Genomic DNA, 17,806 nt, shown 5'->3' on the forward strand with positions numbered 1-17,806 from the left:
GCTACAAGGAATGGGCCTTTGTTCAAGAGCAGAGACCAACAAATGAGGGAAGAGACTAAAGAGGAACAAGGCCCTCTTATTGGCTATATGTAAATCAGCCAACACGGAGATGCCCCCTCTCCATGAAGCCAATGAACAAAAGCCTTGTTAACCAGAGACAAAACATAACAAAGCAATGTGCCCTCCTGGAGAGATGGCTGGGCTGGGGATTCAGGACAGCTGGGGTCTAGTCTCAGCTCTGCCACTGACCTGTTGAATGACCATGGCAAGTATCTGTGCCTCAGTTGCCCCATCTGTAAAATGGGGATGATGAAATTCCTTGGTCGTCTTGTGGTTTTGAGTCAATAGTGCCACCCTTTTCATACACAAGACTGTTTAATAAAGGCCTCTACACAAGGAGATGGGCTGAAGTCACTCAGCTGGCACATTTTGTTTTTGTTAGGGTACATGTAGCTATTAGTATTAGCCAATCATCGGCTGGAAAAGGCCTCATCTAAAACTCCTTAAAGTCAATGGGAATCTTCCCATTGATTATAATGGACATTGGATCAGGCATTTAGGGCCATATTTTCAAAAGATCTCCGCAGCCACAATCAGGGTCAGATTGTGCAAAAGTTCTGCAGATTGGGTGCGGAGCACTTCTGGAAGTAAGCTCCCATTTGTGGGTGCTGAACATTTTTGACCCAATTCCGAGCCCTTAAAGCTAATGGGAACTTTGCCGCTGAGAACAGAGCCAAGCCTCTGAACCTGAGCTACTTTGAAAATCTGACCCATAATTAACAGACACTTCTCATGACATTTTTAAGGCACATTGATTTTTATGCTATTGATTTTTAGGCACGCTACAATCTATCAGATATGAAAAAGAAGGTGTTAAAGCGGGTGTTAAATATGTAGATTTTACTAAAGGTCATTCAATGAATCAGAAAAGACCCAGGTGATAAAAGTGTGAAAAGTATGTTCTTCAACAATCCTTATGATAAGAGAATAAATATAAATAATGGGGAGTATTAGTCAGTGGGGAATTTTAGGGTAAAAATTAGATGTTATTTCATGAATAGCATGTTTGAGGCAATATTTGAATTCTAAATTGAAAAAGGGAGAAATGGGCCATCATTGCAAACACTTTTAGATATCAATATTTTCTTTCTTTCTTTCTTTCTTTCTTTCTTTCTTTCACAATGTGCAGAGTTTTTAAAAGCTCTCTCATAACTGAAGTCAATTTTTCTAAGGAGGTCAACTCCCAGGTAAGCATCAAAATAAGTGGCCAGATGCGCAAAAGACCCCAGTACAATTCCATACGGTCACAGTGGGTGCTGGGTGTTTTTGAAAGCCTGTCTGTTGCAACTGTGGGTGCTGCAAAAAATCAGATCTCCTTTGAAAATTGGCCCTACCTGTCTCATCAGCCCAGTTATTAAAAATGAACTGTGACACAAGACAATAAAACCCAGCAACTGGAGAATCCTTGAGACAGAATCCTGTACTGTAAAAATGACTACAGCTAATGTACAAGCACCTAGAAGGGTGACGAGGAGACAGGATCACTTGTGTAAGAAATGACCATGTATAATTACACCGCCTGATTGTCTGTGACTCAGCAAACGGGCATTGGATTGCCCCACCAGAAAGGAGAGGAAATTGATCGCCTTATAGAAGTAACACATTAATAAACGTAAAGCCCCCTCCGCCACTGAATACAGCTGCCCTAAAAACAGAGCACGACGTTGCATTTCCATGTCTTCTCCTGTCGCGGTTGGTTTGGTTTTTGCACCCTGGCTGTTTTTTTTTAATTGAAAAGAAAAAAAGATTTTGTTTCATATCTTAGGAGAAACTCGCCCGATCTCCTTGAAGTTCCAAACGAAAGGACCCTAAGCTGGGAACGGGGAAATGTCACCGAAAGATGCGGTACTGCAAGGGGATCATAAGGGGATGACTGATTCCTTAGGGGAAAGTGTTGAGTTTTCTCTTCTGTGGGGTCAGTCCACTGGCTTTGACCTGCTGGGCTTTGAAGGACACGGAAGGACAGAGGAAACCCTACTGGGGAAAGGGACGGGGAGAAGGGTAACTAGGAGCAGCTGAGCTGGAAACTCGCTTTGACAGAAATCGGGGGAGGTGACCCCCCCCCCCCCCGGGACTTTGTAACCCGCTGTTCGCCCAACCTGCGGCCGTGACAGGTTTGCCTGACAACCGGTCTGGAAGGGAGGCGGAATTAGAAACACGCCCCTGGGGTCGGTGACCCCCTGGCGCGCCTCAGCTCTGCCTTCGCTTTGGGCGCATCAGGCTCTTCGTTTCCCCTCCTAAATCCACGCAGTGGGCTTTGCTTAACCGGTCGTTATTTTAGGGACAGTGCCTGGCGCTCCGTGTCGCGGTGTCTATCCCCTCTCACTTTTCCCTGACGGTGACACATTTGAGCCACACAGGAGCATCAGGGCTCTATTTTCTCCCCCCTGCGAAGGGGAAAAGATCGTCCTTGATTTTCACGGGAGCAGCAGGTGAAGAAAGGTATTTAGGTCCTAAAGGAGGTGATTTGGGGCTCCGACGTATCGCCGTGGGGAGCAGGATAGAGTCAGAGGATCCGTAATTAAAAAGCCCCTTCAAATCCTGCTTGCTTCCCTCACAGTGAAAGTCCCATTGACTTCCACTAGGAATTACTCCAGTGAGTCACGCAAATAATGATCGGACCCGGCTCCAAAGCTGCCAGGAGTCTCCCAAAGCAGAGGGGGGCTTCCTCATGAGGGGCTGAGTTTTAATAATGATCATTCTGATACTAAGTAGCGACTATGTAGCGCTTCCGGGCAGGAAAGGCTTTTCCCGGTTCTCCCCCAGCCCATGATCGTTCGGAGATGGGTGTGGGGCGCTATCGGCTTTAAGGCACGTTTCAAACATCCGCTGCCTCTTACGGTGAAGGGTTTCGCTGCGGGTTTCACCCCTTCAGCCCGTCATCCCAGCCTGAAAGCGCCCGGGCATTTCCTGCGGAGCTTTAAAAGCCTCGCAGACAAAACGCGCGGGGAAGAAAACAGCCGCTTGCAAAGCGCAACCGAACAAAGAACGAACGAATCTATCCATTGATGTAACCGCAACAGGGTCACCCCGCACGCCGCCTTGGCGCCTGCATCCCCACGAGACGCAGCAACCAGCGCAGAGATGTATTGTATGTTGTAGTTCAGACTCTCATTATTCATTTATAGTTATACTTCTGTTTATACACACACATCTCTGTGTAAATAAGAGTTCGTAAGGCTGACGAAATAACGTGATTGTTAGTTGCGTATAGCATTTGCACTCATAATTTGAACGATCTTCACACACGCCCCAATATCTATCTATCTCCATACACAGCCATCTATCTCTCTCCATACACAGCCCACTATCTATCTATCTATCCCATGAAATAGATCATATTGTTCCATCATTTCGTAACGAGAACTTCCCATTAAAATGATGAGGGGATTTTGCGCAATGATAGATGTAACCCCAGATTTGGACACCTTGACCCGGCAAGGCAACAGCTGAGATCAGGAAACTATTTTCTTGTTCCTGTTTGGAGAATTGCCTGGTTCTCAGTGGTTCTCAAATTTCTGTACTGGAGACCCCTTTAACACAGCAAACCTCTGAGTGCGACCCCCCCCCAAAATTAAAAAAATCGTTTTTTATATATTTAACACCGTTATAAATGCTGAAGGCAAAACGCGGTTTGGAGTGGAGGTTGTCAGCTCGCGACCCCCCATGTAATAACCTCACGACCCCCTGAGGGGTCCCGACCCCGGTTTGAGACCCCCTGTGCTAGACATTCGTTGTAGCCTGACGCTCTGGATTGCACGTTGTAGCTTTCACGTGCTGTTCAGCCTTTACAGAAGGGCTTGTTGCGTTTTGCTGCCGTAACTAAGCCTTGGCGACGTTAGTTCCATGCCTTTCTGCAATTTTAATCTTAGAAGAGATACATCGCCATACGGCTGTAAAAGAGGGACGGATGAATATTTTCAATGTAGCGTATAGCCAGGGTCCGGTATTAACTGAAAGGTGCAGTGACAATTAATTAAAACAGCCAAACGACGTTTGACTTTGCAGTAGGAAAGCTTCTGTGCTTTTCCCGCATTTGCAGCTTCTTGAAAATCAATAAGTTAATGTGTCAGACCGCACAATGAAAAAGCGAACCGGCTGATCGGCTCCGTTACCCAGGATGAGACATATCACATCCTGATTGCAGAAAACCTGCCTCTAGTTCTAGGTTAGAAAATAGAATGACCCACGTAAGCCTTTCATGGGAATAATTACACCGCCATAGACTGGTAAAATTGGAGTTAATAATGTTAGCTCCTCCTCGCATATTATAGAGAAAAAAAATTACGTTACAAACAAAAGACCTGTAAATCCAGACAAATACAAAACTGGTCAGTGTAGTCAGAAATGTGACCAAGAATAGATGCTTTTAAAATATATATTTCCCTTCTATTTCCCTCTCGTTTCCAGTTATAAAGTTTTCTGTAGATTCCCAGGTCTGAAAAGATTAACTTTCAATATGTGGAGGGTTCGTACAGAGAAGCAAATACGTTCCGATGAGAGTGAGCTGATCCGAAACCTCATTAAAAGTATCTCCTTGACTTGAAATGTGCTCTGGATCAGGCCCAGGGAGAGAATGCATTAACCTGTAGAACTGCATAGATCAGTATGAAAGGACGAATGTTAAGGAAAAACCTAATATTCACGGAGAGAGACTCCAGACGTTTTAGGACATGAAAATGGTGAAATCTAATTATTCATCGGATTTTGCTGAGATTCCTTTAAGTGGGATACGGTACAGATTCATTTTGTTGGCGGTGGGCAGGAAAAGTTAGCAGTGTTACAAACAGGAGACAGAAATCTCCGTGTTTTTCCCCAGAAATGAATTTCTGGGGAATGGGTTTGATATGATCTGCTTTAATCATGACAAGTGTTTTGATCTTTTTTTTTTAAATCATCTTTAATCGTATCTGGTTTTTTGCTTTGTAGGAAGCAGGGTTGCTCTGAAAATGACATTGAAATGATACCATACCGTGTTGCTTGTCTCTAGGCTGACCAGATAGCAAGTGTAAAAAATTGGGGACGGGGGTGGGGGGTAATAGGTGCCTATATACGAAAAAGGCCCCAAAATCTGGACTGTCCCAATAAAATCGGGACATCTGGTCACCCTACTTGTCTCTCTCACCAAAAGAAGCTGGTCCCAAAATATATTACCTCGCCCACCTTGTCTCCGGACTGAATTGAGACTGACCAGGTCGGCAACCGACCAATTGGTTTGACTGGGAGTTTTGCCTACGCCAGATTCTCAGTTATAAGCGGCAGCTCCTTAGCTGGGTGTAAATTGTCAGGGATCTGCCCCCCCCCTGCCCAAGGATTTACACCAGAAGCGTGATCCACCGAGGAGCAAGGACTCTGACTGCTGAAATCCTCACAATAGAGGGGAATAAGAGTTCAGCAAACGAGGGCTTCTTGCAACTTATATAGAATGGGGGACGGAGGGGAAAAGTGTCTCTGTATTTATTTTAAATTGCAATTATGTCACGACTCACCCGGCTTGTTCCGAGTCAGCCCCGAGACCTTTTTGGTTTCTCTGCAGTCTATACGAATCGCCTTTCCAATTCGATTGCCCACCGCTGGCTTTCTGCAGAAGGCTGCACGTTTTCGAGCAGGGAATTCAGGCTCGCTACTGACTGGTCCAGCTACCATCGAAGTCAACGGGAAAGTCCAATCAATTTCAAATAGGAGCAGGGCTGCTCTTTATGGCGTCAGCCTCGGGTACCCTAGACCAGGAGCGGTGCTAGCAAAATTGATCTTGGGGGGAAAATAATAATAATTAAAAAAAAACCGCGCTAAAGTTAACTTGGACTTAACATGAGTTTTAGGGAACAGGGCAAATTGTGTTTAAACCCCGTATAATTAGTGTCAGAGCATAAAGGACCCGATCCTGCTTTTCTCCTACACAAATAACCAATGAATTAAATAAACCAATTTAATGCACTCTAAACCCGTATTTCTTGTGTACACGTATCCAGTTAATTGAATTAATAAATCCCTTCTTGGTATTACTTGATCCAGCACCAGGCAGCTTCAGAAGTAATACTTGTAACCGATTAAGGACAATACAGTACAGGTATAAGCAACTTTATTCCTAGAACTGAAAAGCACTTGTCCAATACACCTTCCGAATGAAGCCATTACAATGTATAACAACAGCTGTAGCCAAAAATTTAAATCGACTTTGTCAAAAGGTAGTGCCTAACTCCTGTTGAAATCAATGGAAGTTAGGAGCCTAAATACCATGTTGGAGCTGGGCTCAGGTGTCTATCTGCATATTTAGGCCCCTAAATACCTTTAAAATTTGCTTCCTACATCTATATTTAGGCTTCTAAATAAGTGGTCTGGTGTTCAAAGATGCAAAGCGCTTGCAGCTCCCATTGAAGTCAATGGTAAAGTTGTGGGTGCTCATCACTTCTGAAAATTAAACCAAGTATTTAGGTGCATAGATTAGGATTTGTGTGCCTATCTTTAGGCATATATATCTGACAATTTTTTCCCTGTCTTTATTTGCAAAGTTCCTTGCTTTGGGCATGTCAGAAAAAATAAAAGCACAATTATAATAAACAATATATATTTAAAATATAGTAAAATCAGACGCCAGGGCAACATAAACAAGGGGAAAAGGCGGGATCTGAGATTAACTCAAATTGTGAAGACTTCTGGGGAAAGACATGATTTGAAATAATTATTTTGTATGATTTTGTTCAGGAGTACAGCGGCACCTAGAAGCTCCAATCTAGATCAGACTCCAACCTACATGAATGGAGACGAAATGTGGGAGGAGGTACAAAGAAAATGAGGGGAGGAGGTCACCTGGCAGGGCAGAGCTAGGAACAGAACCAAGCACCCCAGGGCCCAATCCAGGGGATCATACTGCCATTCATAGATTCATAGACTCTAGGACTGGAAGGGACCTCGAGAGATCATTGAGTCCAATCCCCTGCCCTCATGGCAGGACCAAATAAGGCTGAGGCTGAGATTCATAGATTCTGAAGGCTGAGATTCATAGATGTTAAGGCCAGAAGGAACCACTATGATAATCTAGGCTGACATCCTTATATGGGTGCTCTGAGATGAATGGGCATGGAAAGAGACCTCAAACCACAACAAAAGCTTCCCCACATGAAGCCCTAAGGAGCCCGGATATCTCCTCTCCATGGATATCGGTGAGTATGAGTAAGGGAGCACAGGGTCCAATGAGGAAGATGCTCAAGGAGAAGATCTGCAATATCAATAATCTGTTGTTACCAAGAAAAAAAAGTATCTACTGCAAACATGTCTGTTGCCAACCTTCACCATGGAAAGTTCGATTGAATTTACATAGGCTGCCTAGCAGGGATGATCTTCTCCTTTGCAATTTAGACCTGGACTATTGTAGTCAGTACGAATTTTGGCTCTGTGTTGGACTTCTTGTGTTATGACCTCCACACTGATTTTTTTTTTAAACCACTCTGCAGTCCCTTAGACTGAATTTTGTCTGTGATCCTGCTTCTGCTATAGACCTGGGGTATTTCTGGATCAGAAGCCCACTTGCAAGCCTTATCCGACTCCACCTGTGCTATCCAGCCTTGAACAGCGTTACCCCTTTTCTCCCAACCTTGCATAGCTCCGTTTACTCCATCTGAGCCAGACCCAGAGCACCCTGTGACTGCAGTCCTGGAACGTGTATGCTCTGCCAATTTGCCTCAGGCTTAACTCCAGTGCTCTTGGTATCCCAGGCCTAAGGAGGCTGTTTATCATGCCAATGGTTTTGCTTGTTTAATTCCAAATTCTTTATAAATTCTATATCACTTTAAGCACCGATGAACGGCAGTGAGATGGAATGCAGCAACTGCTTTACGTGCCCACAGCAACACTGCAGATTAAAGCAGGAAGTGGAGAAGAATAATCCCATAACACTCTGATACTGCAGGGGAAAGTAGAAGGGCAGAATGTAGTTATCCAGACCAGCACTTTACTGGGTCCAGGTCATTGAGGCAACAGCCCTCCCCTTGCCAAAAGTAGCATGAGATCTTTAATAGCTACTAGATGTCAAGATCTGGATTTTACATGCCACCTTAGAATCAGAGAATATCAGGGTTGGACGGGACCTCAGGAGATCATCTAGTCCAACCCCCTGCTCAAAGCAGGACCAATCCCCAACTAAATCATCCCATCCAGGGCTTTGTCAAGCCTGACCTTTAAAACCTCAAAGGAAGGAGATTCCACTACCTCCCTAGGTAACCCATTCCAGTGCGTCACCACCCTCCTATTGAAAAAGTTTTTCCTAATATCCAACCTAAACCTCCCCCACTGCAACTTGAGACCATTACTCCTTGTTCTGTCATCTGCCACCACTGAGAACAGTCTAGATCCATCTTCTTTGGAACCTCCTTTCCAATGGCACAACACATCCTGCCTCCATCTTGGACCCTGAGTTCAGTAGTGGAATGGGAAGAGCTCCTTCATCATCAGTAGGATTGCCTTCAGCCCTTCCCCTCCCATCTCTTCGGACATTCCCCATCCAAGTACCGACGTGCTTAGCTTATTCTGGAGTGCCATCCAGATAGAAAATAAATAATAACAATTCATTATTCATAAATACAGCAGTTTGCCCTTACATAGCTGTATTTGATTGGAGGATCTCAAATCCGTTTACTAGGATGCATTGGTATGAACACCCTCATTTTACAGAGGAGGAAAATAAGGCTGGGAGAAGCGAAGGACTTGTCTGACATCACACAGCAAGCAAGTCATTAGCCTATTGGGGGAGCTGCTGATTCAGTCCCTTGTTTTAAACAAGGTGCTAGGTCACACTGTCTTCCACAATAATGATTATCGTTATGGTAGCACCTATAAACCCAAAACCAGATGGTTCTTACATACACATCGACAGTCCCTGCTACACCAGCTCACATGCTGTTGTTATTACCCTAGTCTCTGAGAGCTCCAGTCATGGGTCTGGACAGCGGCTGGACTCAATGTTGCTAGGTGCAGGACAAACCCAGAACTCCTCACCCCAAGAAGCTCACAATCTAAGTATAAGACAAAGAGGCAACAGAGGGATACAAGCAGATGGGGGAGTTCTCATGAGGTGCCCATAATCACATAGCAGGCCCAGCAAGAGAAACCAGATCTCCTGAGTTCCCCAGTCACAACTCCAATGTATGGCCTAGACGTATCATGAGACCACTCATAAAGTCAGGAAGCCTCCAGATCTGAACTCTTAACTAGCACCGTCACCTATCCCCTCACCCATTCCAACCCCCCAGGTATTCAGTCAGACTGCTGGAGTGGTTCATGAGGTTAAAAGAGCAGCCAATGCTGAAGAGCTAGTAATATATGGGTGCGATGGAATAATTTGTTCCGAAATGTTACCCACACAATCAGTAGAGGAGTTCGCCCCCCAGGCCAATCATAGGAATGTCATATAACGAGATAGGATGGTTTCCAAACCACAAGAAAAAGAAAACCTCAACTTATAGGACAGGTGTTTGGGGAATATAGACCCTCTTAGTATTGGTGTTTGTGCAGGTATCGATGTTTGTGTTGTTGTCATGGTTATCAGTTGTTTGTGTTGTGGTTGCTGTTGTTTGCGTTGTCATTGTATATGTTGTCAGTGTTATCAGTTGTTTGTATTGTGGTTGCTGTTTGTGTGTGTTGTTATTGTTATCAGTTATTGTTGTTTGGATTGTTAATGATGTTATGTGTTTTGTTATGAATATGAATATATTTATTTGAGTGGATTGTCAATATTGTATTTTATATATTAACTGTTAAACGCCGAGAAGGAGCTGATCATCCTAATGGACTCTCAAAACAACACTCTCACTATTGTCTAGCAAGGGACAATGAGACGCAGGTTTTCCATTTCTCAGGATTGCCCTTATTTTTTTGCAGTTTCTGAAAATTGTGGTAAACAAAATCCCCTGTCAAGCAGTCTGGGGGCTCCCCTTGAGTTTCTTTTAGAGATCAGATATGGCCCGATCCTGCTGATTCCAGTGAAATTAATGGCAAAGCTCCCTTAGACTTTAATAGAACCAGGATCATGGAATGAAATCCTGGCCCTATTTAAATCAATGGGATTCTTGCCATTCAAGCCCATTCATCCAGGATTTCACTCCTGATTTCTTCCATGCAATCCTCTTACTGTCCCGGGAGGACTTGAAAGTTGTAGCATTCTTGATAAACAATGAACTGAGAAACCGTGAATTCTTTAATTCACCGGCTGCGTAAGAACACGGTTAAAGCTGCAGCTCAATTTGCAAACACTGTATCCCTTAATTACGCTGCTGTGAGCCAGCACTAGCTAAACAAATGCAAAACTGGGCCACATGTTACTTTCACTGAATAAAACTCCCGTTGAAATCCAGGCGAGCAGCGTGTCCTTGTTTAGCAGACACGTTGCCCATTCTATATTACGACACAATTTGCAACGTAATTTACATGAATCCCACACCAGATAAAACTACGTTATAATATACTGTATTGGACACATTAATCCTCTGGGCACTAATATGTTTTCTCTCTCTCTCCAAACCGCAAGATTCTTAAATTAGCAGCCTCGGGAGCTCAACGTGATGAAGAATTAAAGTAATTAATTTAAGAGGGTATTTCAGGGCTGTGCGAGGAGTTAATGAACCTTCATAAGATCATTAGAGCCCTTGGTTTCGCATTTAGATTGCAAGTGTGTTGACTTTTTAATTAAAAACAATATTTTCAGGCCATGTTTTCCAAATAACAATTAAATGCAACTTCCTCTCTCCTTACGGCTGTTGTGTCTGTAGAGGCACGAGACTAGTTTCCTGATCTATTTCCCCCTATAAACGGAGGTTCTTGCCAGCGATTTTAAAGGGTCAAGAGATTGGTAGCTGCCTTGTTAATTACCTGTGATCGATAATTAACGGAGGCATAAAGGCAGCGCTTCTATAGCCTGGGAAATTTTCCAAAATCGGGGAATTTGCGAGTAAAATGTTTTGAATGAAAATTCCCAATTTTCCCAAGTTGAAACATTTTACTCACAAATTCCCAGGATCTGGGAAATTTCCCAGGCTATAGAAGCTCTGTAAAAAAAAATTGATCTGGGAATTTTTCACCAGATTTGGGAAATTTTTAGCGCTAGGTTGGGAAAAGTTGCCATCACGGTATAGAAGCACTGAATAAAGGCTGGAAGAATATGGATGCTGCTGAAACCCCCCAGAATCTTTCCCCTCCAACAAGTCAAAGCGAAAACAGAGCGAGTCTCCCATAGTTTTAAGAAAATACAATATAAGCACGTTGTCCGGCTGCTCAGTTCCTTAGGGGTGGCTAGACAATTTTAATTATACTCCTGGGGGTAAATATGTATTGCCTCTTTTAAAGCGGAGGGAGAGAAGCTTTTAGAACAATCATAAACCCAAGAAAAAGTTGGCCTTACAAAAAATAAGTAAAGGATGAAATGAATATTGGGTCTCTTCAGGAAATGAGAAAAGAAAACTGATCTGTCCGCAAGAGATTTTAAAGCTAGCTAAATCCACGCCCCTGCATAAGAACGCAGGGCAGCGTTACAGGAAATGATAGCACAAATGAGCATATGCGTTGCTATTTTGGAACAGGAAAACACATCAGAATGTCGCTTTCACCGACCACAGCACAGCGAAATCTGGATTCACCCGGGGACTCTTTTAGAAGCACGATCCTGAAGTCCCTCTTGCAGGTAAAACTCCCCATGAACTTAACAGACTTGTCATAAGAGAAACTGATGAGCTCAGAAGGGCCTGATCCTGCAATCTCCAATGAGGCAACCTCTGCCCCCCACCCCCTTCAGTTGGAATTTTGTTGCAAAACCGAGCCCTGGGTCCTGGACAAAAGTTGTTTACTAGGAGGGTTTCTGGAAGCATGAACGTGTAAGGTGGGTGGGGGGAGTGGGTAGCAGGGGTGGGGGACTTTCCAGAGGAAGGAATTCGATGGTTTCTGAATCCAGGCCAACCAAAATAGGGGGCTGCAGACGCCCTGGCATGAATCTCCTTGGGGACCAAAAAACAGAGGATTTTGCAATCCAGGCCACAAATCTATCTCATAACAAATATTGTCCTTCCCCCATTTCTGGCCTCTCTCGTCTACGCTCTGTTGGGCCTGAGGACCCTCCCCTGCCCGACCAGGGCTGGCTTTACACTTGGGAACAAAGAGTCCTGTGGCACCTTATAGACTAACAGACGTTCTGCAGCATGAGCTTTCGTGGGTGAATACCCACTTCTTCAGATGCAAGAGCATCTGAAGAAGTGGGTATTCACCCACGAAAGCTCATGCTGCAAAACGTCTGTTAGTCTATAAGGTGCCACAGGACTCTTTGTTGCTTTTACAGATCCAGACTAACACGGCTACCCCTCTGATACTTTACACTTGGGGAATTTCTTTCTGCCTTCTCCAGCTTGCTCCGATGGGGCTCCATGAACCGCCAGGCCTTTCTCAAGACCTGTGTCCATTCCAGCGCTCCGCCTTCGCAGTATGGAAGCGAAGGATCACTCCAGGCGGGGTTATTAACCCCCTTTAAGCTGGACTCCCGGGGCACTCACTGGATTGCAGACATAAGTAGCCCCCTTATTCTCCAGACAAGAAAGGGGATACCGCTGGGGAAAGGGGGGTACCCAGTCTTCTTCCTGAGGTGCGATTGATCGCCGTCCCTTCCCCAGCAAACACAGGATGGGTGTGCTACGTACCTTTGACCTTTTCAACATTCTTTCCTCGGATCGCTGTACACCTGCCATGTTTGCACATCCCAATTCCCCCCTTTTAACGGGACCAGCAAATACACTCAAACCTCCTGCGAGCCCGACAGTTTGCTTTCAGTTTTTATTTTCCAAGGGAAAGTGCTTCTAAAACATTATTCTTCGGGTTTATCTTGAAGTGCAAGGGAGATAAAAGAGGATAGTGGTAGTTGATGGATGCCTAGATCTCCCAGCGTGCCAGCTCCTAACTGGATACAAGAATCGATATTGAATCTTTCTATATAGTTTGGGCTGGTTTGCCCATGCCTAAGGAAGGATCCCCCAGAGCATTAAACCTTTCATATGCCTTAACGGAACTCAATGCATTTCTCCATCTTTATTCATTGCAACACATCTTTGTCATACATAGATGTCAAAAGCTGTAACGCTCATCTTTGCAAGTGCTGAGGGGCAGTGTTGAGTGTATGTGTGTGTAGATTTGTGTGTTGAGTGGGGGGGGGATTTGTGTGGCTGAGGAGTATGGGTAGATTCCCTTTTTTCTCTTAATAGAAAAGAGGGATTCCCTTTTTTCTCGTAATAGAAAGAAATAAATACAATTTATCAGAGCAGTGGATGAAGGCAGTCACACAAATTCAAACTTATTAAGGTGACTTTAAAATCCACACGGAAAGTTTGTGCATTCCCATAAATTCGGGTGAATTAAAAATCCGCAAGAGTTACGTTACGGTTTTAGGCTGCAGTTTAGAAGTATTTTAGAGAAACATAAATCCCATTGACTTTCACTGAGATTTGCCCTGAGATCGGCGCTTTTGGAAAAAAAAACCAACTACCATCCTTAATATTTAGATTTGTATTAGAGATTTTCCCCCCTGGGCTGTGTTGCTGAGGGGAAGAGACACAAGCTATTCAAGTCACAGAGTTGTGGTGAAGGGTTGCCTGGAGCCTGAGCACAGAATGTCCTGGTTCACCAGCCGGTTCTCAGTTATCGGAAGATTTCCTTCAAAATGCACCAGCCAATAAACATTTTCTTATTTAAAAAAAAAACTCGCAACAAACGTGAATGAAAAATGCCTCTACGCACCACTGTAAGGTACTTTATTCCCAGTATAGAACTGGGGAAACTGAGGCACGAGGGAGGGTAAGTGCCCAGCCCAAAATCACAGAGAGAACTGTGGTGGATTTATGAACTGAACCCAGGAGTCCCGATTCTGAGCCCTTCCCCCCCACCCCCAAACACTAGACAACAGAGGGCCCAAAATGAACACAGTACAGTAAAATACTCCAATCCCCGTGTTTTAAAGCAATTAACAAGAATCCAATATGCCTGCGCGAAGCAGATTGTGCGTTACAGGAGTCTGTAATACATTATGACGGATAAAGTTACTAGCTGACTGGAATTTGCAGAAAAGGATCGTGCACCGTGAATTCCAGTTTAACATGTGCAACGAAGCGGCCCCTCCGTTCTTCCACCTGCATAAAAATTTCATTTTTCCCGTTGAAACTGATCTTCAGCTGAAATTAATGAGGGGGCAAACGTCGCTTGTTGGTTACACAGGTGTAAAGGGAGCCACTCCGAATTGACACTAGGGACAACTGAGAGCAGAATTTGGCTCGCAGCTGAAAGCAAGCAAGCCAGCTGAGGTATTAGATTTGTTTCTCTGCTCACTGTAGTTTAATAATTGTTTATTCACCACAGACTGGCTCCAAAATTGGGAGCGTTTCCCTCTGAAATAAGCCAAATGAAAACAGCTTGTTTTCAAATTCACTTCCCAAAGCCCAGATTGTCAAAGACTGGGAAGGGAAGGGGCTCATTTCCAGTCAACCCATCAGTAGTGCTTCGACAAACACCCATTTCTTTCCTGGTTATTCATCACTTTTCCAAGATGGAATGTAGTGCATGTGTATTTCCCCCCTGTAGACATTAAGCACAAACCCTCGAGCTACCAGGGGCTGATCAAAAGCCCCTGTAAATCAGTGGAAAGACACCCATTGACGTCAGTGGGTCTGGGTCATGTTCATGGGGTCTGATTTAAAAACTCACCATCACGCCTAGGAAATCCATCTTTAGCTCAACCTGCTGTAGGTCGCGCCATGGCAGGGGGGAGGATGGGTTCTGAGTCGACTTCTGGAGTTTCATGGATCTCGCTTGATAACAGCTTTGCAGGGCGGCTAGGTAAAAAACACACCCAGTTTTTGAGCATTTGTGAGACATGAGTCTCTTTCAGACCCATCCTCACCCAAAGCGCCGAATAGAACTGAGCCGAACGTTTGTCTCTCAGTTTGGATGCTAACTAATGGACCTCCAGATTGAAGGGCACCCAGAAAGTGGATATTCTGCCTAAAACCAAATTCACGCGCACAGTGTCTTTCCCACGCGTGAATATTTTGGCATTTGAATAAGAATTCCCTCCTCCCTTCGCAGGTTCATTTAATTACTTGTAAAAATACAGCTACAGGGGCAGGGAAGAGTGACTGTAACAAGACCAGCACTGATTTCATTTTGCTTGCATCAAAGATGAACAAACTGTATTAACAAGTAGCAGGGAAAAAAACCCAACGTTTCTTATCTGAGCAGAGTTTGTATCGAAATTCCATTCGGTTTTATATTCTAAGTGCTTCAGAACGGTACCTCACTCCGAATGTTGCACGAATATGTAAATACCTTTATTCTAATCCTACAGATTTGGTTCCATTCTCTGCTGTGAAGGTTCTGTGCAAGATACACATTACATAATTCTAGTCTCTCCATGAGCCCTTGTAGTCAATGGAAAGGCTCCTCTTGTTTTCAATAGACTCTGGATCAGGCCCTGTGAGGGTTGTGTAGGCTTGGGGAGATTTGTACTGATCTCCTCTCGTGGCACAGAGGACAATATAATCGGAATAATTCCAATCAATGCACGTCGCAGGGTGTAACAGTGCAGATTGCTTTTAGCACAGCGAGACACACAAAAGTTTGGCTTTCACGCATTTCTAATTTCAGCCCCGAGTGCAGCACGAAAAGAGGAAAAATCCTGCCCTTTCCAGACCTGAAGCGAAACACACGAGCAACAAGAAACAAGGAATCTACTCAGTTTCGATCCAGTACAAAGCTCAAAATTGTGCCGACGATAAAAGCCAAAGTTAGGAGCTGCAGAAGTTTGACACTAGAATGAAGTTAAGGCACCAAATTAGCTTTCAAGGAAAGTTGCATTCGATCATAATATAGTATGAAAAAACACTGATCAGAAGGAACAACACAGATACAATATGTGAAAACGAATCAGAGAAAATTTGCCAATCAGTTTTGTATCCAGGTTTTTTTATTCTTAAATCTCTCTTTCAAGCCACCTTGGTCTTCATTTGATTTTGATTTAAAAATAACAGAATCAATAGATCAAAGCCATTTTAGCCATTTCGGAAAAGGACGGACTACTTAATTATTGACATCATAGGATATGTTGGGACATAAACTCTCAAAGGGCAGGTGAAAAGAAGACGTTATTTTTACGGTGAGTTTCAGTTGGAATTAAATTAAACCAGTCTCCTATTTTGCATGCGGTAGTAGGGGACGGCATGAAGGTAACCGGGCCAGATCCTACTCCAGTTAAGGTTTGTCACTGGCGTTCAATGAAAGCAAGATGAGTCCATTCCTTTGAATTTGAGCGACGGGTAGACTTGTACTTTCATGTAATGCTCACAGAGGCTGAGATTGCAAAGCTTTCCAGCACAGACGTAACTTTCTTACAGCCGGCACACAGGCAGGGTAAAAAGAAGAGAGGAAGACAATTGTACTAAATGGATTTCTTTGCCTTTGCTAAGCAATCCTGTGCACTATTCCTAAAAATGTATGTTTGATCCTCTGTCATCTGCAGACTCCATTAGGGGCGGCGGTGTAGTGAAATTGACAGGTCGATCAAGGCACATCGTTAATTTCAATGACATCCTCTTGCACTGAAAAGAATAAAGAAACTTTATAGCTGTGTGCTGCGAAGCGGGGTCCCCTCATGGGGTGATGAACGAGCTGCTTGTTGCTCCTGGTTTTGAAGCAAATGGAAAGGTCGGGGGGGGGGGCGGTTGAGTCTTTCGGTTGGAAATTGCATCTCTAAAAACGCGGCGCATCTGTAATTAAATAATTGGAGGGCCAGATCCTGCGCTTTTACACAGGCAAAAACTCCCTCTGGCGTCAAAAGAGTAAGAACCAGTAAAGATTGTGGGAACTAGCCCCTTACAAGGCCTATGTCTGTTCCCGCTTTAAATCCATGGGAAAGGTCCCACTGAGTCCAGATCGAGCCCCCAGGAGGCACAGGTTACAGAATCGGGCTGCTTGGGTTTGTGCCACGTTACGAATATGTTTTAAACAAGTGATCGTCTCCAGATTATTCTTTTCTTTCTTAGCATTTTATGCGGGCTCTGAAATGTGCTGATTTCAACCCGAGCTGAGCGTCTCCTGGGTTCGAATTGATTCTGAGAAGTCTCCTTTCGTGTTTTACCAAGGGGGCCAGTCGGAGCTGTTTTTTTCTTTTAAATGTTAAAGCAGAAGCGATTACAAAATTCTGAAGACAAAAATACCCTCCTGGTGGCTGGTATTTCTGACCAGCGTTTTATGGAGAGAAAACAGCCCAATTTATTCGGCACTGTTATTATTAATTAAAACACTATCAAAATCCACGCGTCTGTAAAAAAAAATCTGGCGCATGATTTTCATATACGAGTGGAAACTAAACAGAAAAGTACTAAAAGCAACCCAGACTGAGCTTTCGATACCTATCCAGTCTCTTGTTCCATCGGTTAAAATATGTGCTATTGTTTTTCTTTAAATGAACTTCCATTTATTTCAGCGGTTGCCCATGAAAAAAGCAGTTAACATTTTAAAATCCTCATCATTAAAAAGTTTCAGAGTAGCAGCCGAGTTAGCCTGTATCCGCAAAAAGAACAGGAGGTGCCACAAGCACTCCTGTTCTTTCTGCATAATTAAAAAATACATTGAGTATAAAAATATTACTGAGAATATGATATAATTAAATTTTGAATACAATGTCATAATGCTAGTAATGTTGTTGTTTGAGAAGTGTGCGTCTATCTAT

The 17,806-nt window shown here is 43.9% G+C and overlaps 1 long non-coding RNA gene across 1 annotated transcript; it reads left to right on the forward strand.

The window, feature by feature from the left end:
• Positions 1-10,507: 10,507 nt before the first annotated feature.
• On the forward strand, positions 10,508-16,675 carry LOC120392233. The gene is made up of 3 exons (XR_005591620.1): positions 10,508-10,629; positions 11,631-11,731; positions 15,724-16,675. It is a non-coding gene; the product is annotated as an uncharacterized LOC120392233 (long non-coding RNA).
• The last annotated feature ends 1,131 nt before the right edge of the window (positions 16,676-17,806 follow it).

The sequence above is a fragment of the Mauremys reevesii genome, linkage group 27 (genome assembly GCF_016161935.1).
Source record: "Mauremys reevesii isolate NIE-2019 linkage group 27, ASM1616193v1, whole genome shotgun sequence".
NCBI classification, from domain to species: Eukaryota; Metazoa; Chordata; order Testudines; family Geoemydidae; genus Mauremys; species Mauremys reevesii.